The 18686-nt window shown below is 36.3% G+C and overlaps 1 protein-coding gene across 1 annotated transcript in view; it reads right to left on the bottom strand.

Moving 5' to 3' along the window:
* The window catches only part of FNDC3A (fibronectin type III domain containing 3A), a 197051-nt gene that overhangs the window by 85780 nt on the left and 92585 nt on the right, over nucleotides 1–18686 (bottom strand). The window lies entirely within an intron of this gene.

The following is an 18686-nucleotide window of genomic DNA, read 5'->3' as shown; positions in this document are numbered from 1 at the left end:
ACTCACACGCGCTGGTCTGGGTTCAGATCAGTTCTGTTCTCTGGTCTCCCAAGGCCTTTGATTTATAGGGTCCCCTCGAATGGAAGCTTTCCCCCGTCAGCGGGTCTCCACTGAATCAGCGGCAGGAGTCCTGGATGCTCCCCCGGTCCCGCGGCCCCTCCCCCACTCCTTCCTGACCCCGCCCCGCAGCGATTGCAGACTCTAGGGGAGGGGGCGATGTTCTCTCCTACCGTTCCAGCGCCTCCGAGGGTGTAAAGCTAGGTTATGATCTCCGCCTTCTTGGTATTGTAGGTCTCTAACGAGCTGGCATTATGTTTATTCTCTGAAATTCAGTTCTTCCAATCTTTTGTTGTATTTTGGAGGGAGAGAATCCTGGGTCAGCTCACCCCGCCATTTTGCTCCACCCACTCTCCGTCCTTGTCTGGTTTTGATACCAAGGTAATGTTGGCATCATAGAATGAGTTAGGAAGCATTCCACTTTCTTGAATTTTTTGGAACAGTTTGAGAAGGACACGTCTAAGTCTTCTAAATGACTGTCAAGAATGAGTCGTCCTTCAGAACAGGACAAGAGATTTAGGGCAAATTCTCTCTCGAGGAAAGGAGCATGCATTTAATTATTGTGTTTTCTATGTTCCTGCAGCACCCGAGCTTGGGAGAATGAGTACAAAAGGGTAAGGAATTCCAACATATTAAGACTAAAAATAATGTTAAAATATTGAAATGTGATGATCTTTCATTGTAATAATAAAAGGGATTTTCCAAAAATGTTGAAAGATTATATGATAAAATGAAGCAGAAGAGGATGTCAGACAGACAACTTTGTTGATCCATAAAGAATGGAAACGGATTTGACTAAAATTTACTCTCCAAAAGTGAATCAACATCTTCAAATAATGTTATCACACAGGTTTTGGGATCAGAATTCTATGATAAAATTATGACTCTGGCAGAGAGTTATGTAACATCTGGAACCTTAGAGAAATTAATACACGCCTGTAAGGAAATCTTCTACTACCACCATTATTATGTTACTGCATGGCTCTTATGGTTAATGGAGGCATGTCTGGATATGCCTTAATAAAATACTATAACCACAGTCAGAGGCACATGTCATACTTTTGTAGATACAGAAATGGTCCTTCTGAGAAATGAAATTATGCCTAGTGTTGGTTGCCATGATAGAGGAAAATGAGAATTGTGAGGATGAATCCTAGATAAGTTGGAGAAAGAATGATTTTTTTTAATCTATATATATCTAGGTAAGTACTAAAAATCACATTCAACATGTTGCCATATAAGGAAAGGAACCAGGAAAGATCTTTTCTGTTTCCTGGGACAATCTCTGCAGATGGTATAGGGTATGTAAATCAGATTATGTAAATTCATGGTAGTCTCCTTATAACTTTATGTAAATGTTCTCTAAACATCCTAGCCTTACCTTATCCCAGCTATGCTTTGAGGAAAAAATAGAAAGGTTTATGCCTGAGTTAGAATGCTTAATTAGCACTTCCCTAAGTCCAAAATTGTGGTTGCAGGTACTACAAGGCTACAACTAAGGTAAATCTCTGTATTTTTAATTCAGTTGCCCTTCCCTCCAGGAGATCCTTCTACTGAAGCTAACTTTAGAGAGTCTGGTTTTTATTCTTAATAAAGAAGGTGATCTTTCTCGATACTCTTTCATAAGGTTAAGAAAATGTACATAAAGTACAAAATAGGTTTGTAGTAAATACTGGTCTCTTTCCCTAGCACTCCTTCACAGAATGGTTTCGTTAAATAGAGAGGATCCAAAGAAATACATCTTCTTGCATAAATACAGCCTGGATTATACTCATACTTTTTTGGGATCAACAAAACCCTCAACGCCTAAAGTTTTTTCACCTGGGTTTCTTATCTGCCCTTCTGAGTGTCCGAATTCTTTAAACCAGTTCTATAGTATGATATCAAATTTACGTATGTGTTTTCTTCCACCCCCTTGATTTTTAAAAAATTGTCAGACTATTACTATGTACTTAGAAGCTTGGTATGTCCCATTTTTTAGTTTTTATTAGTTAAAAAATCCACTTATCTGTACCAAAATACATGGTACACCACTTTCCTGAATGAGTACAGGGTCTCAGCTTTAAAGAAATCTTTAAATTTTATACAATAAAGTTGGACGAAACAACTTAAAAGGGATTAAAACATCATTTATATGATTGATTAAGCAGTTAATATTTGTCAAAATTATCAAAATATACAGAAAGTACAAAGAAGACAAAAACTCCTGTAGTCCTACCATACATAGACAGGCACTTGAAGGAAATGTGCCAAAATTATTTTTGACGCATATACATTCATTATAAGTAATATTTTCTTTATTACAAAAAGAGCTAATTCTATTGATATCTTTCATAATGTAGAATCAAATAAATGGTCTTCAAGATTCGAGTCCTGATTAAATGAAACTACTAAATAATAAAACTTTTTAATCTTCCATCTTGGGGAGGTAAAAAGTAAAGAACAACTCATCCTTTGAGTATCTCCTAATCCCTGGACTGGTCTGAACGCTCCTGCTATGAGGTTCCATAGCACCCTTCCTTCTAATCATAGCACTTCTCTCACTTTATTGACTCCCTTAATCATCTGTCTTCCCTGGAAGACTATAATCCTCGTGGGGGGCAGAGATAGGGTCTATTTTATTCATCATTAAATCTTCAGTTTTGGAACAGTAATTGTACATATTAAGTTCATAATAAATTGCCAAATTAAAAAATGGATTTAAAAAAGAAACCTTTAGGCCTTATTCTAATCTAGACTCAGTAATTTATTCAACTCAATCTTCTAAATAATCTCCACTATAGTGCCATACAATCAGTATTAATGCTTATAATGATTTAGGGCACTGGAAGATTCTGAATTATTTTCAGTATATTCTGTTTACCAAGGTTAAATTTAAGTGTTTATTTTGTAAACATTTTCAGTATTATGATTTAGAAAAAGGCTTTCTGTTTTTACCAGAAATTTTACAAGAATATCTTGTGCTAGGTTAAAGTTTAAAGCACATACTTTTATGCCTATAGTTATTAACTCTAATAATATCATCTTCAGCAAAAGTATCTTAAAGCCAACTGTTGGTTTCTTACCAAAAAGATGAGAAGGTGGAATCAAATGATATTAATTCTCCCCGACCCTCTTTTTAGGGTAATAAAAAATTAAGATCTTTCTCAAGTATAAGTGAGGAAGGAACTTTTTCAAACTCTAATATGTGGTGTTTTTAATATACAATCTAGTATTGTTTACTCATTAAAATTCTTTTGGTGGACTCTCTCCTCCAAGAAGAGGATTAGTAAATGAAATAAAACGTTCTCTCAATGCTCTGAGGAAAAATTACATTTTGTAATGAAAAGTAAAAGAGATTTTATTTGCCCCAGCATCATGTAGTACAATGTATATAAAGCTAAGTGGCACTCTTTGGTAGCCACTTAGGGTCTGCAGATGAATTTATGAGTAAAGTTCTTGGTTTACAATAATTTGGTTTCAGCTCTTTAGAAACAAGACACTCTAGTTTCTAGCATACAATTTTGAATGGCTTGCAGTAAGTATATGAACATATTTCAGGAAGAAAGTATGTGGTTGGGAAGAACTAACCATTGCTGAGCTGAGTAGAATACCATCGTAGGTACTTTATGTTTGAGAAGTGGCTGTGAAGTAATAGAGTATGGACTCTACAGCTAGACTTCTAGTCCCAGCTCAACCACTCAGAAACGGGTAACTCTGGGCAAGTTATTAAGCCATGGAGAGTTTACAACACGAACTGGTACAGTGATTGTTGAATAACCATTACCTAATATCATATATGCTAATTAAATTACAAAGTCATTTTTCTCCCCTTTTTCCATTACTTGAGAATCTACAAGGCATTCTTCTTGTAATCAGAAATAAGTGCTGAAATGAAGACAATTTTATTGTTTATTCCTAAAATAAATCAATAAAAGTTTATTTAATTTCTATATATGCATTGGGCAGTTCTAGGAGCTATGGGGAGGGGAAGGAGGATCTAGCATACAAGGAGTAGAATACTATCGTGTCACAGTTTTGTACCATAATCTCTTGAGAAAGGTCGATGTGGGTTCAGACATCTGTATGTTTAAACTCCTCAGCTGATGCTGAGATCTCTTGGTATAATGATAAAAATTACAGTCTTTACAGTCAGAAATCCTGGATCTCTGACTGTAATTTGAACCCAGATCTACTAATAACTAGCTAAGAGACTTCTATAAAGCTCAGGTTTCTCACTCTTTTAAGGTTTAAACAAGATTAATGCAGTGCACAAAGCACAATGCTGGCAGACAACGAACACACCATTACATTATTAGTGGCGGACTCTATGACAGATAAAAGATAAAAACCAATAAATAACACATCCCAGGTTAGAGATAAAGGTCAGACAATAAGTACAAGAGAAAATTAAGGAGCACTTTTTAACACTGGGGCGGTTAGAAAGAGTCGGAAGAGGTGAAACTAGTATTCGGTTTTGAAGGATTGGAAAGATTCAGAAAGCTCTCATGTGTGTGTACATGTAAGTGTATGTTCCTGTGTAATTTTTCTAAGGAGCAACGTGAACAAAGGTATGAAGGGGGTCTCTGCAAGAAATATTTAGAGACTATGGTTTCTACTTAATCCCAGAATATTTGGAGTGGAAGATTTCTGGAAGAAAAACTAGAAAGAAAGATTGGAACCAGGTGATCAAGTGCCTAGATAATTAGGGTAAGGGTTCTATGCTATACGAAATGGGAGAAGGCAAGGTTTTTTGGTTTGTTTTTAGCATAGTAATCAAAAAGGTAGTGTTTTAGGAAGGCCAATCTCTATAGTCAGAGAAATGAATATGGAAAAGTGACAGATTTTTCTGTAAATAAATTTGGGTCCTAATCAATGTGGGATTAATGTTCTTAAAAGGCTATAAAACTACTCGGTTAAGTGTAACACATGCGTAAATGTATTTTTGTGACAGATTTTAATCAAACCTAGTTAAAAAGCATAGCTCTCTAATTTGACTATTTGTGGAAACCTCTCCAATTTATAAGGCTGGGTCGGTGGCTTTGATCAAATCACAATATTTCTTCCCCAAGAAGAAGAAGTTGCTTCATATAAATAGTTCTCAATTTACTAGTAAGTGAATTGGCAAGACAGATATTTCAAACTCAGAATTTACCACCCCACTCTCTCAACTGTACAAATGATAGTAAAGTTTTGTTATAAATAAAAAAACCCAATAAAAACTGATACAGCCTAAAAGGTAGTTATAATACTGTGCATACCAATGACAACAAAAGTGGAATGATCGTTTTCTATTAATTATTGTTAAAATACATTTGAACATATCAAACACTTAAAAATACCTAATATACTTAGTTCTTGATATATCTATACCTATATCTATCTATATCTATACATGTATCTGACATGACCTCCTTTGGGCCAAGTTCATTGGCTAAACTCCAAATGACAAAAATCTCAAGAGGGATAAAGTAGAAGAATGGAGAAACACTAATCTCAAAGGGACAGGTGAAACGTGGCTGAGGAAAGGTAGATAAATATCTTTTGGGTAAAAAGAAAGGGGGAGATGGAAGTTTCTTGATACAGCCCTTATTTACTTAAAATGTTATTTTTAATAGGAAGTACAGTTATAAGATTGAAAAATAAAAAAATACAAAAAGGTATAGAGGGAAAACTTTCACTCCATCCCTGTTCCCCATTTCAAGCACCACCACCCCATAAGTAAAAACTTTAAAAGCATTTGGAGGATCTTTCAAGATTTATTATTTTTTTACAGTCTGTGGCATGTTAGTTACCTTCTAGTATGTGTTTTCCCCTTCTTCCATAGTAATAATCCCCTGAATTTTTTAATCTTCTGGATTTTACTTGGACACCTGGTCACTCCAACCAAAGGCATTTTTTAGCCCTCTTCCAACTAGAAGTAGTCAATTAAGTAATGGCCAATGAGAACATGAGGAGAAGTGATGTGTACAATCTCCAGGGTGTGTCCTTAAAGAAAGAAGGTGTATTTCATATGTCGTCTTCTCTTCTCTTTTCCATTCTGTCTGGGACATGGACATGGTGGTGAGCCATCTTGGACCATGCAGATGAGTGCAGTATCTTAGAGATGGCAAACTAAGACAGAAATAACCTGTGTCTCCGCATCAACTTTGGGACAGAGAATTCCATACAAGCACTAACTGCCTACCTTTGAACTATAATGCAAATATCTATAATGCAAATATCTATAACTATAATGCAAATAACTATAATACAAATATATAAGACAAATATAATTTGTCTTAGTTTCCTATTGCTGTGTCTCATTAGCACAAACTTAGTGGTTTAAAAAAAACCATCCATTTATTAGCTCACAGTTCCTTAGTCAGAAGTCTGGGCACAGTGTGACTGGGTTCTCTGCTCAGGGTCTCATAAGCTGAAAATGAGAGTGTCAGCTAGGGTGTGTTCTCATCTGGATGTTGGAGTCCTCTTCCAAACTCATGTGGTTGTGGCAGAATTCAGATTCTTGAGACTGTGGTACTAAGATCCTCATCTCATTGCTGGCTGTCAGCCAGGAGCCTCTCTCAGTTAGAGGCCACCCACATTCCTTGCTCCACAGCCCATTCCTGAATCTCTTACTTCCAGGAGAGCCCTCTTTAAGGGCTCCTGAAGCCCTTAAGGGATCCTAGACTGTTTCTCTTTCTTCAAAGTCAGCTGCACCCTATATCACCCAATCATGGAAGTAAAATTCACCATATTTACAGTCCCAGGGATTATGTAACAGTGTATCTAACAGGGGGCAATGATCTTGAGAGCCATTTTAGGATTATGTCTACCACATCATTTAAGCTCTGGTTTCAGGTCTTTCCCACAAACTTTTTTTTTTTTTTGGTAAAAATGAAAATACATTTTTTGAAATTTATTTTTTAAAAATTGTGTTTAAAATATACATAATATAAAATTTACTATTTTAACCATTTTTAAGCGCACAGTTTAGTGGCATTAGGTACATTCACACTGTTGTAAAACCATTACCACCATCCATCTCCAGAGCTTTTGTCATCTTTCAAAACTAAAACTCTGTACCCAGTGAACAATAATTTCCCATTTTCCCCTTGGCCCCTAGCAATCAACCATTCTACTTTCTGTCTCTATGAATTTGACTAAGTAGAATCAAACAGTATTTGTTTTTTTGTGTCTGGCTTATTTCACTTATCTGCTACATACTTTCGAACTTAAATCTTAATACACATCAAAAAACACTGAAGAGGAGTTGCCAATGAGATAGGAGAAAGACCACGAGAATATGTAAACTATAGAAGGAAAAGTCAAGAGAACAGTGTTTCAAGGAGGGAATAATACACTGTATCAAATGCTGCTGGAGAGGTCAAATATGATGAGAACCACGACGACTTATTTTGGCAACAAACAGGTCATTGGTGACCTTGACAAGAGTGTCTGGAAGTAGTAATAGTATCCGATGATCATGGTTACTACTGCTATCGATTACTTTCCCAAGGTATGAGAATTCTAGAGTCAAGCTGAGTGGTATTAAGCTGAGTAAAAATCAATTTAACCCAAACACAGTTCCTTTGGCCTCAGTTTCCAAGTCACTTCAGGATGAAATGGGATTTTAAAAGAAATATTTCAGAGAAAAAAATGGATAGTACAAAAAAACAGAGACTACCTATATGTTGCACATAACTGTCTACTGAGATGATTTATTCAATTAACAAATATTTACTGAGTGCCTACAAAGTGCCAGGCATTGACCTCATTATAGTTGTACATTTCCTTAATTGTTTCAGACACAAAAAGTTAAAAATGTTAAGAAATTAATTTGAATGGTCAGTAAAGACAGTCTGTCTATTGGGCTAACCTTAACCTAAGCAAACAAGTAATGATGCTAATTCTAACCAAAGGCCTTCAGAAAATTTGATTCTAAAAAAATCCAATCATAATAATTAGGGAGAAGCAAGTATCTGAGAAATTAAGAATAGATAGCAAAGTTTTTCTTCCATAGAAAACAGATTATTTCTAATTTTCTATCCATTACCTAAAACATAACAAGGACTTTTAAACAAAAATAACTGACCATGTGAACGATCATTTAATTTTAAAAAGCAACAACCTCCCTCTCATGAAAAGATGTTACCATTTTCTTTTACTTAGACATACTTATTTTACAATTGTTTAGTATCATATATATTCAAAAGGCAGCTTTAAAAATAAAACTAAACAGAAACTGCCCTAGATATGTAGTTCTTAAGAGTTATTAGTCTAAAATCTGCTTAAGATAAAGATGCTCTCTTACTTTTGTCTCTCCTAATTCTTTAAGGCGTCCAAATTCTTTTTTACTCTCTTGCCTTTAAAATTATCTAATCTTTCCATTTTTTCCATTCTAAGTCAATCTGTTTTCCTAGCCTCCTCATTTCCCAGCTCTTATCTACCTTTAGTAAGTGGCTTCTTTCCTAAAAGGGAAAGGGAGAGAAAACTGTACCTAAAATAAACTTTTTATATTCATATTTCTGCCTATGCAATAAAATACCATTTTGTGAGGCCAGTTCAGAGAATGCATAGATCTATTTGTTTTAGTCAGTAACCAATACAAAAATGTCAGAATGCAACAGGTTTAAAAACACTGATTGAAAAGTTAACACAAGCTATTTTGCACATTTATATTTCTGGGTCTTAATTTCCTTTTGCTGTCGCTCATTAAAATTTTTTTAAATTGAGATTTTTGTCACTTACTTTAAAAGAACTCACTAAACTTGTTTAGATTTCTTACTTCCAAGAGAATAACTTCAAGAGTAATATTTTATTCATTAGGAATATGAAGAATTGATGACAACTGAATTTGCCTATATTTTCCGTTTTAGCATAAAGGTTGCAATTTTCTCTTAACTAAGTCATATATAACGAGGTTTCTTCTCAAAAAGTAACTTTTAGTAGCTTTTAGAGACAACCTGGGATGATTACATAATGTAGTCAGGATGAGTCATAGTCATTCATTTAACCTAAAATGGGCTAAATTTATGAATGGATGATTGTTATGATTCATTTTCACAAACAAGACTCATTAATGTTTCGAAACTAGTATGTTAAGCCTGTCTACTGGAACTGATGTTTTTATCTTAGAAGGGGAAATTGTAAAGGACAAAGTTTTTAATATAACAATATGATTCCCACCAATATGAAAGTTACCTATGCTTCAGAGCATTTTCTAAGGGTAGTTAAGATTGTCTAAGTAATATACAAAGAACAGAAGTTCTCCATGGTCTAGTTTGATAAATTATGAAATAAGTAAATAATGCCTACTGATGTGGGAATGAGTATCTCCTACATATAGTTTTGACTTGAGTTACTTATAATTTCCTTAGAACCTAAAGAACTTGATTAAGTTCAGCCAGATCTGTAGTAATGGAAAGTCAGCAGACCAAAGATAATCAGTGGTCTTATGAAAAAATCCTTAGAATACTGATTTGCCTATTATTAAAATAAATTTAAGATATGGCATAAGATATTAGCATAGTTATGAATACATAAAAATTTGACAGCTAACAGAAACTTGTTAACTCTAATTTGCACTAGCCCATCCTTATTTCACATATGCGAAAAATAACTTAAGAATTTAATCTACCCAAGGCTACATAACCATAAAATTTTAGACTTACGAAGAACCTTAAAAGGCATCAACTCCAACCAAACATCCACTCAAAAGAAATTAAACCTCTCTAACAGTATCATCAAGTGAAGAGCCAGTACATGCATTATGACCTACAAAGATGGATGGGGAAGTGATTGCTCCTGAGCCTCTTTGACAGCTTCATTACAAAGTTCTTCCTCATACTAAGCTAAATCTGTTTTCCTATAACTCCCGCCCATTGGTCCTGGAACCTAGGTTGACTTACCCCTGACTTGTGCCTTTACCAATGCATCATTTAGTTCATGCACACATTTTGTTATTTCTTTAAAGTTTTATTGTTGTGAATTTAGGAAGAAAAGTCATATGTATAATATTTCATGCAGCCAGTTATGGTAACTTTAGCAAAAATTTGTAGTGATGATACATAAAACAACAGACATTTAACTTCTTATAAATTTCATAAGTATTTTTAGTATCAAAGCCCTGACAAATCTAACAAGAAACAAGGGAGCTGAGCTCAGTGTGGTTGTATACACGTCTCAGGGATTCCAGAATATCAGAGCAGGAGACTAAGAGTCCTACTTTCATGACAACTCCATCTTCCTCTCCCCTCCCCGACAAAGACATCCTGGGAGGAATGGGCTTTGATTAGATCTTACAGGCATAAGGATTCAGACTAGAACACAGAGAAGAACAAAGCCAGGAGCTCCAACTCTTGGAGGGTAGAGAACTCACTCTGCAGTAACAGAGTTGGGATTAATGGGATACAGGTTTATAAGTATAGAACAAAATACTCTATTTATTAAGGATCTCACAAGTCATCTGGCTCAGTCATGGAGACTTGCTAAAAAAATGCTCTGCAAAGGAGATGGCAAATATGAAAGAGCATACTTGTGGGAGGGAGGATAGATATGTGGTTATACTCATCATGATCCCAGAACAGACAGAGAGAAACAAAATGCTAAGTACCGGTTGAGACAAACCTTCCCTTAACTTCAAAAACCCCTATAATGTCAGGGAGAGGCAGGATCAGGTACATGAAGAGACAAGGTAAGAACAGAAAAGCTGTGATCAACAGCAGCAGCAGTGAAGAGAAGAAAAACGGGAACAAAAGTGCTAACAATAATTGCCCCCAGGAGCAACAGTGATGGTCACTTCTTGAATGAGGTGACAGTAGAAGGAACAAGGGCTAAATGAACCCCCACTGTCAGACTGGAAAGCGAATCAGCAGCCACAATGGTGAGAAGATATCAGTAACTGTTGCGAAACTGGTGAGAGCCACTTGAAAGCAAAAAGGAAAGCAGCAGGGCTTGGAGGTGTGGCGTGATGTCTTACTAACTCTAGTGGGTGAAGAAGCTCAAAATTAATATGCTCTGGGGTTGTTAGTTAGGTTCCTGGTCTCCCTAAGTAAGGTGAGACATGAGAAAACACAGGTGATACTTCTCAACAAACTTGAATTCACCTTGATGCTTTTTCTATATTTAAGAGCCAAATCATAAGAAAATAAGCAGAAATCCAGAATTTGGTCAAATGATTAACATCCTGGTGTTACCTTTGGCTTATTATTTCCATATTTAAATCAATATTTCCATATTACTCTACAATCTTAACTGGTGCTCATATTGAAGACTCTGAGGTGCTAAAATATCTCTAAGTATAAAAGCCTATTTTTAGTATATAGTAGTTACCAAGGCAAACAAGTATACCAATATATTTAAAAATATTTTGGGGCTGGCCCGATGGCGTAGTGGTTAAGTCTAGTACACTCCACTTTGGTAGCCTGGGTTCACAGGTTTGCATCCTAGGTGCAGACCTAAACCATTTGTCAAGCCACGCTGTGATGGTGACCCACATACAAAATAGAGGAAGACTGGCACAGATGTTAGCTCAGGGCTAATCTTCCTTGAGCAAACTAAGAGGAAGACTGGCAACAGATGTTAGCTCAAAGCAAATCTTTCTCACCAAAAAAATTTAGCAGTTAATTTTAATAAATATCGACAGCATGTCTATTAAGCAAAAGGCTTTATTTTAGCACAGAGAATCGGAGATGAAAAACAAACAATTCCTGTTAGGGAAACCAAATAGAAGGAAGCTAATATTCCTTGAACACTTTAGTTAAGTAAGGTTTTATGTATCAAAATAAAGACAGCATCATTGTTCATGCCCCAATAAGAGTCAGAAGTTTAGTGAAAGTTTCTCTCCCAAGTGTTTATTTCATTAGGAATTTGGACTAATAAATTAGTTGGCAGCCTTTTTATAGGTCTATTGTGAGCAATAACCATTCACTAGCTCAATTACTTTATGAAAAATGCCTTGCACAGATCAACTTGTTAAATTTAAGACTCTCATTCAGAGTACTCCCAAAATTAACTAAAGAGATCTCAGTTTAATTAACAGGTTATTCTGGAATCAAAGAATCTCGCTAGAATGAATGTTGGAGTTTACCCAAGCAAACTTCTTTTTCTATGCAAGAATTACTTTTATATAATCCAAACAGTGCATAAAAGCACATATAATGATGTGATTCTGATATAACAAAGCAACGACTCTATTTTTCTGTTAAGTTTATTGAGGTCATGATAGTTTATAACATTGTAAAATTTCAGTTGTACATTAATATTTGTCAGTCACCATATAAATGTGCCCTTTCACCCCTTATACCCACCCTCCAACCCCTTTCCCCGCTGGTAACTACTAAACTGCTCTCTTTGTCCATGTGTTAGTTTATCTTCCACAAATGAGTGAAATCATACAGTATTGGTCTTTCTCTGTCTGGCTTATTTTGCTTACCATCATATGCTCAAGGTCCATGTTGTTGCAAATGGGATGGTTTTGTCTTTTTTTTATGGCTAAGCAGTATTCATTTGTGTATATATACCACATCTTCTTTATCCAATCATCAGTCCATGGGCACTTGGGTTGCTTCCATGGCTTGGCTATTGTGAGTAATGCTGCCATTAACACAGGGTGCATAAGTCTCCTTGAATTGCTGATTTCAAGTTCTTTGGCTAAATACCCAGTAGTGGGATGGCTGGGATGTACGGTAGTTCTATTTTTAATTTTTTGAGAAATCTCCATACTGTTTCCACAGTGGCTGCACCAGTTTGCATTCCCACCAGCAGTGCATGAGGGTTCCCTTTTCTCCACATCCTCTCCAACATTTGTTATTTTTTGTCTTGGTGATTATAGCCATTCTACCAGGTGTGAGGTGTTATCTTAGTGTAGTTTTGACTTGTATTTCCCTAATGATTAGTGATGATGAACACCTTTTCATGTCCCTGTTGGCCATCTGTATACCTTCTTTGGAGAAATGTCTGTTCATATCCTCTGCCCAGTTTTTGCTTGAGTTGTTGGGTTTTTTGTTGCTGTGTTAGTTCTTTATATATTTTGGAAATTAACTGTTTGTTGGATATACGATTTGCAAATGTTTTCTCCCAGCTAGTGGGCTGTCTTTTGTATTGTTTGTGGTTTCCTTTGCCTTGCAGAAGCTCTTTAGTCTGATGAAGTCCCACTTGTTTATTTTTTCTTTTGTTTCCCTTGTCCGAGTAAACGTGGTATCGGAAAAGATCCTTCTAAGACGGATGTCAGAGAGGGTACTGCCTATATTTTCTTCTAGGAATTTTATGGTTTCAGGTCTTACATTCAAGACTTTGATCCATTTTGAGTTAATTTTTGTGTATGGTGAAAGAAAATGGTCTCCTTTCTTCTTTTGCATGTGGCTGTCCAGTTTCCACAACACTATTTACTGAAGAGACTTTCCTTTCTTCATTGTATGTTCTTGGCTCCTCTGTCACGGATTAGCCGTCCATAGATGTGTGGTTTTATTTCTGGGCTTTCAATTCTGTTCCATCAATTTGTCTGTTTATTTCTGTGTGAGTACCGTGATGTTTTGATTACTATAGCTTTGTAGTATATTTTGAAATGAGGAATTGTGATGCTTCCGGCTTTCTTCTTTTTTCTCAGGATTGCATTAGCTATTCGGGGTCTTTTGTTGCCCCATATGAATTTCAGGATGCTTTTATCAAGAATAACTGGGATTCTGATTGGGATTGCACTGAATCTGTAGATTGCTTTAGGTAGTACGGACATTTTAACTACATTCATTCTTTCAATCCATGTGCATGGAATACATTTCCATTTCTTTACGTCTTTTTCTATTTCTTTCAATAATGTCTTACAGTTTTCAGGGTATAGGTCTTTCACTTTCTTGGTTAAAATTTTTCCCTAGATATTTTATTCTTTTTGTTGCAACTGTAAATGGGATTGTATTCTTGACTTCTTTTTCTGCTAGTTCGTTATCAGAATACAGAAATGAGACTGATTTTGTGCATGTCTGTGTGAGGAAGATTGGCCCCAGGCTAACATTCATGCCAATCTTCCTCTACTTTGCATATGGGAAGCTGCCACAGCATGGCTTGATGAGTGGTATCTAAGTCCACACCTGGGCCGCTGTAGCAGAGTCTGTGAACTTAACTACCACACCACTGGGCCAGCCCCACAACTGATTTTTGTAAGTTGATTTTGTGTCCTGCAACTTTGCGGCAGTTGTTGATTATTTCTAATAGTTTTCTGACGGACTCTTTAGGGTTTCCTATATACAGAATCATGTCATCCGCAAACAGTGAGAGTTTCATTTCTTCATTATCTATTTGGATTCCTTTTATTTCTTTTTCTTGCCTAATTGATTTAGTCAAAACCTCCAGTAATATGTTGACTAAGAGTGGTGAGAATGGGCACCCTTGTCTTATTCCTGTTCTCAGAAGGATGGCTTTCAGCTCTTCCCCATTGAGCATGATGTTGGCCATGGGTCTGACACATATGGCCTTTATTATGTTCAGGTACTTTCCTTCTATATCCATATTATTGAGAGTTTTTATCATAAATGGATGTTTGATCTTGTCAAATGCTTTCTCCACATCTCTTGAGATGATCATATGGTCTTTATTCCTCATTTTGTTAATGTGGTGTGTCACATTTACTGACTTGTGGATGTTGAACCATCCCTGTGTCCCTGGTTTAAATCCCACTTAATCATGGTATATGATTGTTTTTTTCCCCTGAATTTTTCTCTTTAGCATTTGTTTTTTAAAAGATTGGCACCTGAGTTAACATGTTTTGCCCATCTTCTTTCTTTATTCTTCTTCGCCCAAAAGCCCCCCAGTACATAGCTGTATATTCTAGTTGTGAGTGGCTCTCATTGTGCTATGTGGGATGCTGCCTCAGTATGGTCTGATAAGCTTTACCATGTTTGTGCCCAGGATCTGAATAGGCAAAACCCCGGGCCACCAGAGCAGAGCATGTGAACTTAACCACTCAGTCACAGGGCAGGCCCCTGTATGATCTTTTTAATCTATTGCTGTATTTGGTTTGCCAATATTTTGTTGAGAATTTCTGCATCTATATTCATATAGTTTTTCATAGTATTCTCTTATAATCCTTTGTATCTCTGTGGTATCTGTTGTATTTTCTTTCATTTCTAATTTTATTTATTTGAGCCTTCTTTTTTTCTTAATGAGTCTGGCTAAGGGTTTGTCAATTTTGTCTACCTTCTCAAAGAATCAGCTCTTGGTTTCATCGATCCTTTCTGTTTTTTTTTTTGTTTGTTTCAATCTCATTTATTTCTGCTCTAATTTTTATTATTTCCCTCCTTCTGAGTTTGGGCTTTGTTCTTCTTTTTCTAATTCTGTTAGATGTACTTTAAGATTGCTAATTTAAGGTTTTTCTTGTTTGTTAAGGTGGATCTGTATTGCTATGAATTTCCCTCTTAGGATTGCTTTTCCTGCATCCCACGTGAGTTGGTATGTTGTATTTTCATTTTTCTCCAGATATCTTTTGATTTCTCCTTTAACAACTTCAATGATTCATTGGTTGTTCAGTAGCATGTTGTTTAGTCTCCACATCTTTGTCACTTTCCCAGCTTTTTTCTTGTTGTTGATTTCTAATTTCATAGCATTATGGTCAGAAAAGATGCCTGATATGATTTCAGTCTTCTTCAATTTATTGAGGCTTGCCTTGTTCCCCAACATATGGTCTATCCTTGAGAATATTCCATGTGCACTTGAGAAAAATATGTATTCTGCTCTTTTGGGATGGAGTGTTCTATATATATATATATCTATTAAGTCCATCTGTTCTAGTATTTCATGTAAATCCACTAGTTACCTGACTTCCTGTCTGGATATCTATCCACTGATGCAAGTGGGGTGTTGAGGTCCTCTACTATTATTGTGTTGCTGTTAACATCTCCTTTCAGGTTTGTTAATAGTTGCTTTATGTACTTTGGTGCTCCTGTGTTGGGTGCATATATATTTTAAGTGTTGTCTTCTTGCTGGGGTGTCCTTTTTATCATTATACACTGTCCCTCTTTGTCTCTCATTGTCTTCTTTATCTTGAAGTCTACTTTGTCTGATATAAGTATGACAAAACCTGCTTTTGTTTGCCATTAGCTTGGAGTATTGTCTTCCATCCCTTCACGCCAAGCCTGCGTTTGTCTTTAGAGATGAGATGTGTTTCCTGGAGGCAGCATATTGTTGGGTCTTGTTTTTTAATCCATCCCACCACTCTGTGTCTTTTGTTTGGAGAATTCAATCTATTTACATTTAGAGTGATTATTGATACATGAGGGCTTCATTGCTGCCTTTTAATCTCTCGTTTTCCATTTGTTCTGTATTTCTTTTGCTTCTTGTCCAGTGTATTTCACACTTCCAATTCAGTTTGGTAGTTCTCTATGATGGTTTTCTCAGTTTTCTCTTTATTTATCACTTGTGTTTTTGTTCTGATTATTTGCTTAGCGGTTACCATGAGGTTTGTATTAAAAAATCTAGTAGATGAGACACTTCATTTTCTGATAACCTTTTATTTCCTTAGTCTAAGCCAATTCCATCCCTTTTCTCTTCCCCTTCTAAGTTGTTGTCACAACTATTTCCATCTTATGTTGTGAATATGTGGTTAAAATGATGAGATTATATTTATTTTTGATGTTTTCCTTCCCTTTATCTTTAATGTTATAATTAAGTGTTTGCTAACCTGTTCTTATAGAGAGCTGCAATTTTATGATTTTGTCTGCCTATTTATCTCCTTGCTCAAGGTTTTGTAAACCTTTTCTTTCCTTTTTTTTTTTAAATCAGGTATGAGGGCCTTCTTGATAATTTCTTGTCAGGGGAGGGTGTCTTGGGTGATGAACTCCCTTAGCTTTTGTTTATCTGGGAAAGTTTTTATTTCTCTGTCATATCTGAAGGATATTTTTGCTGGATAGAGTATTCTTGGTTGGAAGTTTTTGTCTTTCAGAATTTTCAATATATCATTGCACTCTCTCCTAGCCTGTAAGGTTTCTGCTGAGAAACCCACTGAAAGCCTGATAGAGGTTCCTTTGTAAGTTATTTTCTTCTGCCTTGCTGCCCTTAATACTTTTTTGTTCTTATTGACTTTTGCCAGTTTTACTAATACATGCCTTGGAGAAAATCTTTTTACAATGATGTAATTGGGAGTTCTATTAGCTTCTTTTACTTGTATTTTCAGCTCTTTCCCCAGATTTGGGAAGTTTTCAGCCATTATGTCTTTGAACAAGCTTTCTGCTCCCTTCTTCCTCTGTAATACCCATAATCCTTATGTTGCATTTCCCAATTGAGTTAGATACTTCTTGGAAAGATTCTTCATTTCTCTATAGTCTTAGTTCTCTCTCCTCCTCCATCTGAAGCATTTCTTTATTTCTGTCCTCCAGACTGCTAATTCTGTTCTCCATAATATCACCTCTGGTATTCAGGGATTCCAGATTTTTCTTTATCTCATCTATTGTGCTTTTCATCTCCAACATTTCTGATTGGTTTTTCTTTATTGTTTCTTTTGTGAAGAATTCTCTCTGTTCATTAACTTTGTTCCTGATTTGTTTGAACTATCTGTATTTTTTTGTAACTCACTGAGTTTTTTTATGATGGCTATTTTGAACTCCCTGTCATTTAGACTGTGAATTTTTGTGCCTTCCAGTTTGATTTCTGGGTGCTTGTCATCTTCCTTTTGGTCTGGAGTAGTAATATATTTTTCATACTGTTTGAGGTGTGGATTTGTGTCTTTGCAAAGTGATAGTATCTGGTTGCAGAGTGCACCTGCCACCAATGGGGGAAGGGTCAGGAGCTGTGTATTCTGAGCCTGCTGAGATCCCTGGCAGTTGTGCCTGTCCCCAGAATCTATGCTGACAGGGCCTGTCTGATTCTGGCTAGCTTGCTCACAGCTGTTGCTTTTCTAATGTATGTGGGGATGCTCTGGCCGACTGGCTGAGCTGGAGCACTGGGCAGAGGGAAGTCTGCTTTCTTTCGCCTGCATGATCCTGGAGGTGTTCTTGCTCTGCCCTTGTTATCTGCTCTCTTGGGGTGCTGGCTTGACAGAGACACACCCCCATAATAGCTTATCCACTTCTGTGTGGGGCTTTCCCACAGGCTACGAGGGAATTTGAGGATCAAAGGTATTCCCGTGGAGAGCTGCCCCTCCCCCTACTTTTCTCAGAGCCATGCGTGGTCCCATGCTCTGGGTTGCTGCCACTGGGGGAGGAAAGGGAGATCCCCTTACCACCTTCCACTTCCTCTCAGGGGGTCCACCTTCAGACGTATGGCTGTGTGGGTCTCTCAGACATATTTTGTGTTGTGTGAATGTTCTCTGTGGTTTATGAATGTCTTTTTCATTGTATCTTACAGGGGAGATTCTAAGGGAAGAGCTTACTCTGTCATGATGCTGACATTACTCTCAATGATTCCATTTTTATACAGCCGTAATTGTTGGACAGTTCTTCCCTGTGAGTCAAAATCTGTTTTTCTGTAACTCTCACTCAGTCTAAATTCTGCCATTAAAGGTACAAAGAACAATGTATTCCAAGTCATAGTTCTCTTTTCTAGGTTAAATATTCCACAAGTGTTTTTATAGTCTTTTATAAGAATGATTTCATGATTTAGTGCTCTCTTGGTTCCCCTCCTGGGTTCAATCTCAGTTTGTCAATACTTTTTTTAAACTAAATACTTCTCTTTAAATATATAAA

The sequence above is a fragment of the Equus quagga genome, chromosome 6, assembly GCF_021613505.1.
Source record: "Equus quagga isolate Etosha38 chromosome 6, UCLA_HA_Equagga_1.0, whole genome shotgun sequence".
NCBI lineage: Eukaryota > Metazoa > Chordata > Mammalia > Perissodactyla > Equidae > Equus > Equus quagga.
The sequence above is the reverse complement of the archived record's forward strand: the minus strand, read 5'-3'. Positions and strand labels throughout refer to the sequence as shown.